Here is a 10496-nt window from a genome sequence, read left to right on the forward strand (position 1 = left end):
TCCTTATCCACTTGAATTGCCCTTCTTGACGAATCTTCACAAGCTTTCTTCCCCTTATTGTCTTCACTAACTTTAGTCGACGGTACCATGGGTGAGCTTCCCTCTTCACCATTCATTTCCAACCCATTCCCCTTGGGCTCTTCATCAACTTCCACCTCAAGGTCCTTGTAGGGGTCCTCAAGCTCTACACCGCTCCTTAACACTACCGCATGAGCATGGTGGCTATTTGAGGCGTCCTTGGAACATTGTCCTTGGGCTAATAGGCCACCGGGCGGCCTTTGAGGGTTAGCCATAGTATGAGAGGCCATCCTTGATTCCATTTCTCTCATGTCTTTAAGGAAGGTAGCCCTCAAGTTTGCTTGTTCTTGTTGGGTTGCCTTGGCAAAATTAGCCATTTCTTGACTATGTTGAAGTTGCATGTTCTTTATCATATTCAAAAGCTCATTTTGGGAGAGGTCACCTTGGGGTTCTTGATAAGGTTGGTTGGCTATGGGTAGAGGGAACCCATAGTCATACCGAGTGTTGGAACCTTGGTTGTTGTTTTGTCCCCCTTGAAAGTTACCTCTAGGACCATTGTTGTTGAAGTTTGATCCTTGGCCTTGTTCTTGAAACCCTTGAACATACCCTTGCCCAAATCCTTGATTAGCTTGGTTCACTTGATTCCCTTGGTAAAACCCTTGGTTGCTTTGATTTCCACCAAAATCTTGGTACCCTTGTGGTTGGTTCCCATAGTTTTGGTTTTGATTGTTGTTTGGCCATTGGTTTTGCTTTCCGGGGTTATTTCTTTGGTTGGAGAATCCTCCCCTTGGTTTAGAAAAACCGGGTGGATTACTTGGGGCTTGTGGTTGAAGGTGTTGTGGGTTTTGAACATTGGCACTTTTGTAACTAAAATTGGGGTGGTTCCTTAAACCGGGATGGTAGAAGTTAGTGTTTGGATTGTAGACATTGGGATTGTTGTGGGGTGGTCTTGGTGGTCTTGTATTGTTGTTAAAGCTTTGGAAAGCATTAACATCTTAAACATTATCTTCGTAGCCACCGTTATAGTTGTTGGCACACAAATCAAAGGTATGACCGCTCCCTCCACAAAGCTCACAACTTGAAGTTTGAACCACTTCCTCCATGGGTGGCCCATGTGAGGTTGTGGCTTGGTGCACTTGGTTTCTTTGTAGCTTTTCAAGTTGTTTTGTGAGTAAGTCGAGCTTAGCATTTGTCTCGGAGTTGGAGGGGTTCTCGTTAGGGAACTTGCCATTCCTTCTTAGCATGTTTCCTCTTGACCCATAGTTTGCTTCCGAGTCTACCATTTTCTTGATCAATGTCGTGCCTTCTTCATCGTTCAAGTGATCAAATCCTCCCCCCGCAGAGGCATTTACCATCTCCTTAGTCCTAGGTAGCAATGTTTGAAAGAATGTTTGAGTGATGTACCATTCCGGGATTCCATGATGGGGACAACTTGTTATTAGGTCTTGATAACGGTCCCAAGCTTCACCCAAAGACTCCCCGTCTTCTTGTTGAAAAGTATGAATCTCATTACGGAGCATTGCAGTCTTGGATGATGGGTAATATTTGGCCATGAATGCTTTAGCCAAGGCGTCCCACGGCGTGAAGGTATCCGGGGGGTGAATGTTCAACCACCGGTCTGCCTTACCCGTCAATGAAAACGGAAACAACATCATCCTCTAGGTGTCCTCGGATACCCCATTCTTCTTCATCATTGAAACCTTCCTCTTGAACTTTCGGAGGTGAGCATGAGCATCTTCTTCAATATGCCCCCCGAACTAATCCTTCTCAATCAACCCGACTTGGGCGGGATGCATTTCAAAGTTGTTTGGGGCCAAGGTGCCAAAATTAATTGGGTTACATGAATCATTATGGTTAGGCCGGTTGTGATCTCGTAGAGCCATTTGTGGTGGAGGATTTGGTATATGAGGGGGTGGTGTTTGAGGTGGGTTATTTGGAATAGGGAAGTTATGAAAAGGGTTTTCTAGTAGAGTCTTAATTGTGATGTTTGGTTGAAGTGTGGTTGTGGTATCAATATTTTGTGGGGTGTGTGAGTTTGATTGATCAATGTTTGCTTGTGGAGGGTTCCGAACTCTATCAAGGGTCCTTGTCCTCAAGGTTCTAAAAAGCCTCTCGGGGTCGGAATTGAAGAGTAGAGCTTGGTGGTTCCTTCTAGGCATGCACTTAATAAACCGTTAGTCTCCTAGTGTCTTTACACACTAGGGGAAGGCAAGAAATCACACACTCTACAATGACACACACAACTACTAAAACAAACTAACAAGCGAGATAAGACTAAAGCAAAGACTCTTAAAAAAAACTAAGTATAACCTAACGCCATCCCCGGCAACGGCGCCATTTGATGAGTAAGATTTTATGGTAGGGTCAAGTCTCTTATCACCAACAATATAACCCAATGTAGTGCGTAAATCGGGGTCGAACCACAAGGATGGAGGGGTTTCTACTTAGTCTAAATAGGAGTCTAATCTAGTCAAAAATTAAAGAAAAGGAGCTGATTTAAACTACTAGATGCAACTAAACAAACGATTGAGGAAAGATGTATTCGATTGATTAAAGGCTAGGGTTTGCGGGTTTGTCTAAATGGTTTAAGGGCAAACAAGACGATTCAAGGAGTCTATGATGAGGGTTTGTCCTAGGATGAAAATCAATCTCTTGATTATCCTAAAGGTGATTACTAACTCTCATTAAGCAACACACCATTCTAAAGCATGCAACAAGACCACCACAAACTCTCATTCAATGGGGGAATTAAGCAACTATGACAAAAAGCACAAGTTCTCACTCACACAATTCATCAAACACCTTGTGTGCATGATTAAGAAAGACAAACACTTCACCAAAGACTCAAAATAATCAAACTATCATGCCCAATAATCCCATTTAGACTCCCCCTAAACCCTAGAAAGATTACTACTCACTCATGTTCAAATTGTTCAAGCAAATAAATGGAAAAGAACAAATAACAAAAAGAGATGACATAGTAAAGATTCCAACAATTATAAAAGACAAGTTAAAATGTAAACAATTGATTAACCAAGTAAATAAAATAAGAGATGTACCAACAAGAGTAAAGATGATTGCTTTGATTGAATAAATGAAGGAAATCCTCCAAAATTTCCCAATATAATCCCAGAAACCAAATGTAAACAATTGATAATAACTAATACGAAACTAATTTTACTAAGTGATTAATAATAATTATGGAAAGATTAATGCTTTGATTAAGGAAAGATTACAATAATTAGGGAAAGTTTTCAGATCTAGTGTTGTGTTTACAATTAATTAGGGAAGGGGTATATATAGTGTTTCATTGGATTAAAGGAGGAAATGAGAAAAAGCCCAACTTGCGTGTACTGTCATCCTGTGCTGGCGGGCCGGCTGCCGGCCACCTATGCCGGTAGCGTCATCTTCAAGATTTTGGCGGAAATTCCAAATGGTGTAGCCTCTGCCGGTGGACCGGCTGCCGGCCTGCCGGCAGAGGATCTCCTTCTTGACTTCTTAAGTGATATCCTCAAGGGCTGCTGCTCTATGCCGGTCGCCCGGCTGCCGGCTTCCTATGCCGGTAGCGAGTCCACTAATTTTTGTCCCAAAAATATCCTTGAAAATTACTAAGTGTTGGGGGTGTGTTCCCTGCCGGTGGGCCGGCCGCCGGCCTGCCGGCAGAGAACACCTCCTGGCGTGTTTTCCTCCTTTTCTCCTCAAAGCAGTGCCCCCTGCCAGTGGACCGGCTGCCGGCCTACCGGCAGAGGACTACACTCAGCTCCTCATCTCCCTTTTCTTCATGCCAAGGCATTGAAATGCCTTCATTGCCCCAATTCTTCCATAATCGCCTTGATTTCTGCAATAGGGTACACCTAATCACAGATACGGGAATTGGGCACAAACTACAAGGGAAAGCACACAAAAACCGACTCGATATGAGTCGGAATGCGTAAAAGAAGAAGAGAGATTCGGTGCAAATAAATCATATATCACAACTCATCTCACATATCCTACCACCACTCAAGTGAAATTCAAGTTGCGGGTTTCAAGGTTCATGCCATTATAAACAACACATCATGTTTCATAATTTGAAAGAGTAAAACCATGATGCCAAGCATAAGTCATATATTCTTCAAAGCTTGCAATATACTTATCAAATGACTCATTTTCATATTGCCAAAAAGTGAAGGTAGACATTTTGATCATATGAAATAGGACAAGAAGAAATAAAATCCTCAAGGAACCAAGGTCCCTCAAGAAGAAGCACAACTAAAACTAGACAAAAGAACGATTCAAATACACAACACCGTCCCCGGCAGCGGCGTCATTTTAATGAACGTGTCGTTGTACGATCTCAAACACATTTATACCCAACTACTAGCATAGCAAGCAAGTCGGGGTCAAACCCAAAGGAGGGGGGTACTCAAATTGTTCAATCTAATTGTAGTTGCACTTAGGGTTGTCACAATTAAAATGGGTTAAAGATTCTAAACTAAAGAAAGCAATAAGGTAGAATAAGAAACAAATAAAAGGATGTAAACAAATGATAAAAGGCACTAGGATGTCATGGGATCATAGGGGAATCATGGTAAGATAGCATAAATGAGTCAAGTAGATGCAAGCAATTATTATTGTTGGAATCAATTTAGTGTACCTCTTACAATTCTTAGAGGAAACTTAGATCCCGGAGCCGAGTCGGTCAAGATTGTACAATACCTACAAGTCGACTTGGTTTTCCCTATTCATGGTGAGATAACATAAATGAGTCCTAGGAAGGTTTCGATCCCAGAGCCGAGTCGGTCAAGACTGTACAACACTTACAAGTCGACTTAATCCTTCCGAATAAACTATATGCATGGTCTAACAAGCCTTGAGTTGGTTTATGTCTTACAAGTATTGTTGAAAGGATAAGAGAAACATGCTAGGTTGTCAATCAAGCATTTCATCAAACATGACATGTGCATAAGTTGGAAAACAATAAGCAAGCATTCATATGAACTCGTTAAGCATAATTTTACCCCATGATTAACTCCCCTAATCTCTCACTAATCATATTTAGGAAACTACTCAATCATTATCATGGAAAACATGTTAACAATGGCGTCAATCATCTTAACAAATATAAACATGAGGAAAGAGTGAAACAATAAACAAGTAAAGAGTAGAGATATTGTACCAACTTAGGATGATCAAATATAAAGCAAAGAATAATAGAAGAAAACTTGATTGACTGATGAAGAGTTGTCAATTCTCCAATAATAACCCAATAGTCTTCAATTACCCAATAAGAAATCTTGTACAATAATTAAGGAAAGATTAAAGTGCAATTTTGTGGAATGATTGAGATTAATCTATTCTAATCAACTCCTAATCTAATCTAAGAGAGCTTAATCTAAACTAAGGAAGCTTAATCTCTTGATTATTACTAATGGAGTATATATAGTGGTACATTATTAGGTTAAGCAAGAGTAGATTAGGAAATAATATGCTTAAGTGTCGAATAGAGCCTTGCAAGTCCTAGGAGGAGCCCCACGGCTCTCCAATGCGAAGACAATCTCGCCGCCAAACAATCCGCTCGATCTGGGCTGAAAACGACCATCCTAAGCTTTAACCCGAGCGGGTTGGCGCACAACTCGAGTGGGTTGGTCTTGACCCAAGCGGGTTAAGCTGCAGAATCCTTTTTCTTGCTTTTATGCCTATGATGCCTTCATATACTCTTTATTCCTATCATCCTTGGTCATCATTCTTGTCTCCCCTTCATACTAGTCCATCTAAAATCATTAACAAGCTTCTGAATATGCACGAGAGACGGAAATTGCGCCTCATTATATTCTTTCCTATAAGACATATAAAATGCACTAGGAAAGAAAATGATAAGCAAATGATGAATAAAATGGCTATGAAATGCTATATTAGTATGCAAAATGAGGCTTAGGTAGGGGACTAAATGTGTGTAATTATGACTCACATCAGTACTATGGCTAAATTGATGTGCATATACATTCAAGCTGCAATTGAATGATAAATTATTATTGGTTGTTACTCCATGTGTGTAGTACTGTCTTGTTTGGAGACTAATTGAGGTGAGGTTTGTCAACTTGGAAAATTGGCGTTGGGTATGAGAAAACTTGATTTCATTTACGCGGTTGAAGAAGGGCATGGACTTGAATGTTGATTTATTGGCTTTTGATTACACTAATTGTTACTTGGGATAGAGTGGAATAGCTTAGGTTATATTGACTTTGAAGGAAATGTAGATTCATATACATAAAACATACTCTTATATGTCTAAATAATTTGTCATAAAATTAATTACGGATCTTATGCATGCAAACAATAATATAAATAGAGGAGAAATCATGTCCTTACATAGAAGATTTTGGCTATTAGGGCACAAGAGAGATCACCTTTCTCTTCTTGTTCTTGAGCTTTTCCAATGGAAGAACAAAGATCTAAGTGTAAGATCTCTCCCTATGTATTATACCCATGGCTTAACACTTAATCTAATTAATATTATTTGATCTAGTATAATATTAATATAAGAGAAAATTGAACCAAAAACTTTATAAAACTCTTATGTGTTTTCGGTTTTTTTTAAGAGAGAAGAAGAGAGGATTTTCTTCTCACTAGAACTTATGTTTTTGGATGAGTGAATGGAATGGAAATAATACACTACCTTTAGTATATTATTAGGCAAAATTAAAGAAAAACAATGATAGTTTTTCTTCCCCAAAACCGTGTAAGAGGAGGGCTATTGGGGAGCCAATGCATGGAAAATTTGTTCTTCACAAGGAACAATAGGCTTGCATGCCTAGACTTGCTTTTTCATCATTATGTTTTTATCAACTAAATAAAACAATTAACTAGCTTAATGCTCCCCAATTTTTCGGCACTTTACATAATATGGATCCCATATTATTTTTGTCAATTGTCAATGTGTCACATGTCATATGTGACATAAATATGTTATGTATTTTTAACATATTAAAAATCAACGTATTAATAAAAATACGTCACATACAAAAAATCGACTTAGTAATTTCATAATTACTTGTGCCAAAATATTTTACCATTTATAAATTTCAACTGATTGAATTTATAATAATTCATTCATTTTAATTGTTACATTAAACAATTTATTTCATCCGAGTAATTATAAAATTTAATTACTCAGACCGTATCTCATTTAATCACATTTCAATTTGATACGTAAATTTTACTTCCAAAATCGTCCGTCAATTTTCAAGTAATTTAATTAACTCGCAACATTATACGATTAATTAAATAATCAATTAAGAGTATTGCCCTTTAGGTATGACCTAGGGGGTCAACTGATCACCACCGTCACACGACAGTAATGTCAAACTCTAGTCAGCCAATCATTACCGATATATGTTGACCATTGACAAGAATAATATTACTTCCCAATTGTATTCTTAAAATGAGATTTAATAATGATATTTAAATCACGTGATCGCACTATTGTTGAGGACACATTTCCCAACAATCTCCCACTTGTCCTCGACAAGTGTGCGTCACCAATTCTCTTGTCCTATTACTATCTCCCACTCAATGCAAGGTGTCTTTCGGTCGTACTTGCAAGTGATCATATCGAGAGTGGTTTCCTCGATCCGGAGAATAACCGATTGACCGGATTTATCCACACCGGATACCCTCCGAGCGTGGCCACGCATTTCCGATTCATTGCTCCTCGAGTGGCCCCGAGATATTGTTATAACCCCGACTAGGGGTGGACAATTCCTATCGCACTCATTCCCTTCGACTAGCCACACCATCATAACCCAAAATATGCCCATTTGACCCCATTTACGAAGGTCGTAGTAACACAAATCAAAGTTAATCTAAAACTGTGCCATCTTAGGCGAATAGTCTCTAGTCAAAAGAATCGACTCATTAGAACACTATAGTAGCTCTCGCCACGACCAGGCTATATAAATTTGCCGAACTCTATAAGCGGTCATTAGGCCCGACAAAATGTTCCTAATATCTGCCTATGTGATCGACTAGTCATCTCACATGACTGTATGGCACTTGAACTTGCCATCAATCGCCTCACACTCTAGTCACTTCGAGACGTCACCTCATATAAGTAACTATTGGCAAAACAATGTTAATCCATGTTCACTTTAACGGGGTTCAATTGTCTCTACAACCCGTTTGGATGTAACAAAGTATAAATTAAGGATAAAAGACAAATGCGATTATGAACATGAACAAAAACAACACTTTTATTTCATTTCAAAATCTAACAAAAATTTGGTACACGTTTAAGTCCCATGGACGCAACATGCCCATCATGCTTAGCTGCGATAAAGGCTTGGTGAGCGGATCGGCTATGTTGTCATCCGTCCCAACCTTACAAATCGCAATTTCCTTTCTTTCAATGAAATCTCTTATTACATGATACTTTCTAAGTACATGTCTAGATCTATTACTAGACTTTGGCTCCTTAGCTTGGAAGATCGTCCCACTATTATCACAATAGAGAGTGATGGGATCATCGGCGGTAGGTACTACTTTTAGACCTTCCGTGAATTGCTTGATCCACATAGCTTCCTTGGCAGCTTCGATGCTTTGCTATGTACTCGCCTCCGTTGTTGAATCCGCGATTCTGACTTCCTTGAAGCTTCTCCACTTTACGGCACCACCGTTGAGTATAAACACGAAACCAGCTTGTGATTTCATGTCATCTCTATCTGTTTGAAAACTTGAGTCCGTGTATCCCGTAACACGCAACTCAGTGTCTCCTCCAAACACAAGGATAGAGTCCTTAGTTCTTCTCAAGTACTTAAGGATGTTCTTGACAGAAATCCAGTGACTCTCACCTGGATTTCCTTGATATCTACTCGTCATACTCAAGGCATACGAGACATCAGGGCGTGTGCATATCATGGCATACATGATTGATCCAACAAATGAAGCGTAAGGGATCAACTTCATGCGTTCAACATCATGGGGTTCGGAGGGACATTGAGTCCGCTCAATATCGCTCCGTTACCATAGGTACCAAACCCCTTTTGGATTTGTCCATGCTTTGAATCGTCAAGAATCTTATCAACATAAGATTCTTGACTTAGTGCCAATATCCTCTTGGGTTTATCTCTATAGATCCGGATACCTAATATGCGTTGTGCCTCTCCTAAATCCTTCATTTGGAAGTGGTTACCTAACCACTTCTTAAAAGAAGACAACATTGGAATATCATTTCCAATGAGTAGTATGTCATCGACATACAAGATTAGGAACACAACATTGCTCCCACTCAATTTCATGTATAAACATGGTTCCTCAACATTTCGAGTGAAACCATTTTCTTTTATAACATGATTGAATCGATGATTCCAACTTCTAGATGCTTGCTTAAGACCATAAATGGATCTCTTAAGTTTGCACACTTTGTTAGGATTTTTAGAATCAACAAAACCTTCGGGTTGTATCATGTACACCTCCTCTTCTAAATGCCCATTTAGAAAAGCGGTTTTGACATCCATTTGCCAAATTTCATAATCATGAAATGCGGCGATCGCTAACAAAATCCGTATGGATCTTAGCATGGCTACGGGGGCGAAGGTCTCATCATAATGGAGACCTTGGACTTGGGTAAATCCTTTTGCTACTAGCCTAGCTTTGTAGACATCGTCATGTCCTTCTATGCCATTTTTGACCTTGAATATCCATTTGCATTGTAGGGGTCTTGCCCCTTTAGGCAAATCTACCAAGTCCCAAACTTGGTTTTCAAGCATAGAATCCATTTCGGACTTCATGGCTTCAAGCCATAAGGTGGAATTAGGACTAGAGATTGCGGCCTTGTAGGTGGCGGGCTCGTCACTTTCCATAAGCAACACATCGAGCGTTCCATCTTCTTCGATAAGTCCCACATATCGATCGGGATGGCGAATAACTCGGCCCGTCCTTCTTAGTGGAGGAGGTACAACCGCGTTAGACGACGAAGGAACATCTTCTTGCGTCTCTACCTCGGTTTGTGGCTCTTGAACTTCGTCAAGTTCAAAATTTCTCCCACTCTGTCTCTTAGAAATAAATTGACTTTCTAAGAAGACAGCCTCACAAGACACAAACACTTTGTTTTCTTGAGGTTTGTAGAAGTAGTAACCTCGAGAGGTCAAGGGATAACCTACAAAGATGCATTTTTCGGATCTTGGGGCAAGCTTATTGTCGGGTTTAGCCTTGACGTAAGCATCACATCCCCAAATTTTTATATAGGATAGATTAGGAACTCTTCCTTTCCATGTCTCAAATGGAGTCTTTTCGGTGGCCTTAGTAGGACTATTATTTAAAGATAGAATTGCGTTTGATTGCAAATCCCCAAAACGAGTTCGGTAACTCGGTTTGACTCATCATGGATCGAACCATATCAAGTAGGGTTCGATTCCTCCTTTCGGCAACACCATTCAGTTGTGGTGTTCCGGGTGGAGAAAGTTGTGATATAATGCCACAGCCTTTCAAGTGTGAATCAA

At 39.8% G+C, this 10496-nt stretch overlaps 1 non-coding gene across 1 annotated transcript; it reads left to right on the forward strand.

Annotated features, from left to right (window-relative positions):
* Positions 1-1431: 1431 nt before the first annotated feature.
* On the forward strand, positions 1432-1538 carry LOC141619834 (small nucleolar RNA R71). The gene has a single exon (XR_012531820.1). It is a non-coding gene; the product is annotated as a small nucleolar RNA R71 (small nucleolar RNA).
* Positions 1539-10496: the final 8958 nt, after the last annotated feature.

This window comes from Silene latifolia, chromosome 1, assembly GCF_048544455.1.
Source record: "Silene latifolia isolate original U9 population chromosome 1, ASM4854445v1, whole genome shotgun sequence".
NCBI lineage: Eukaryota > Viridiplantae > Streptophyta > Magnoliopsida > Caryophyllales > Caryophyllaceae > Silene > Silene latifolia.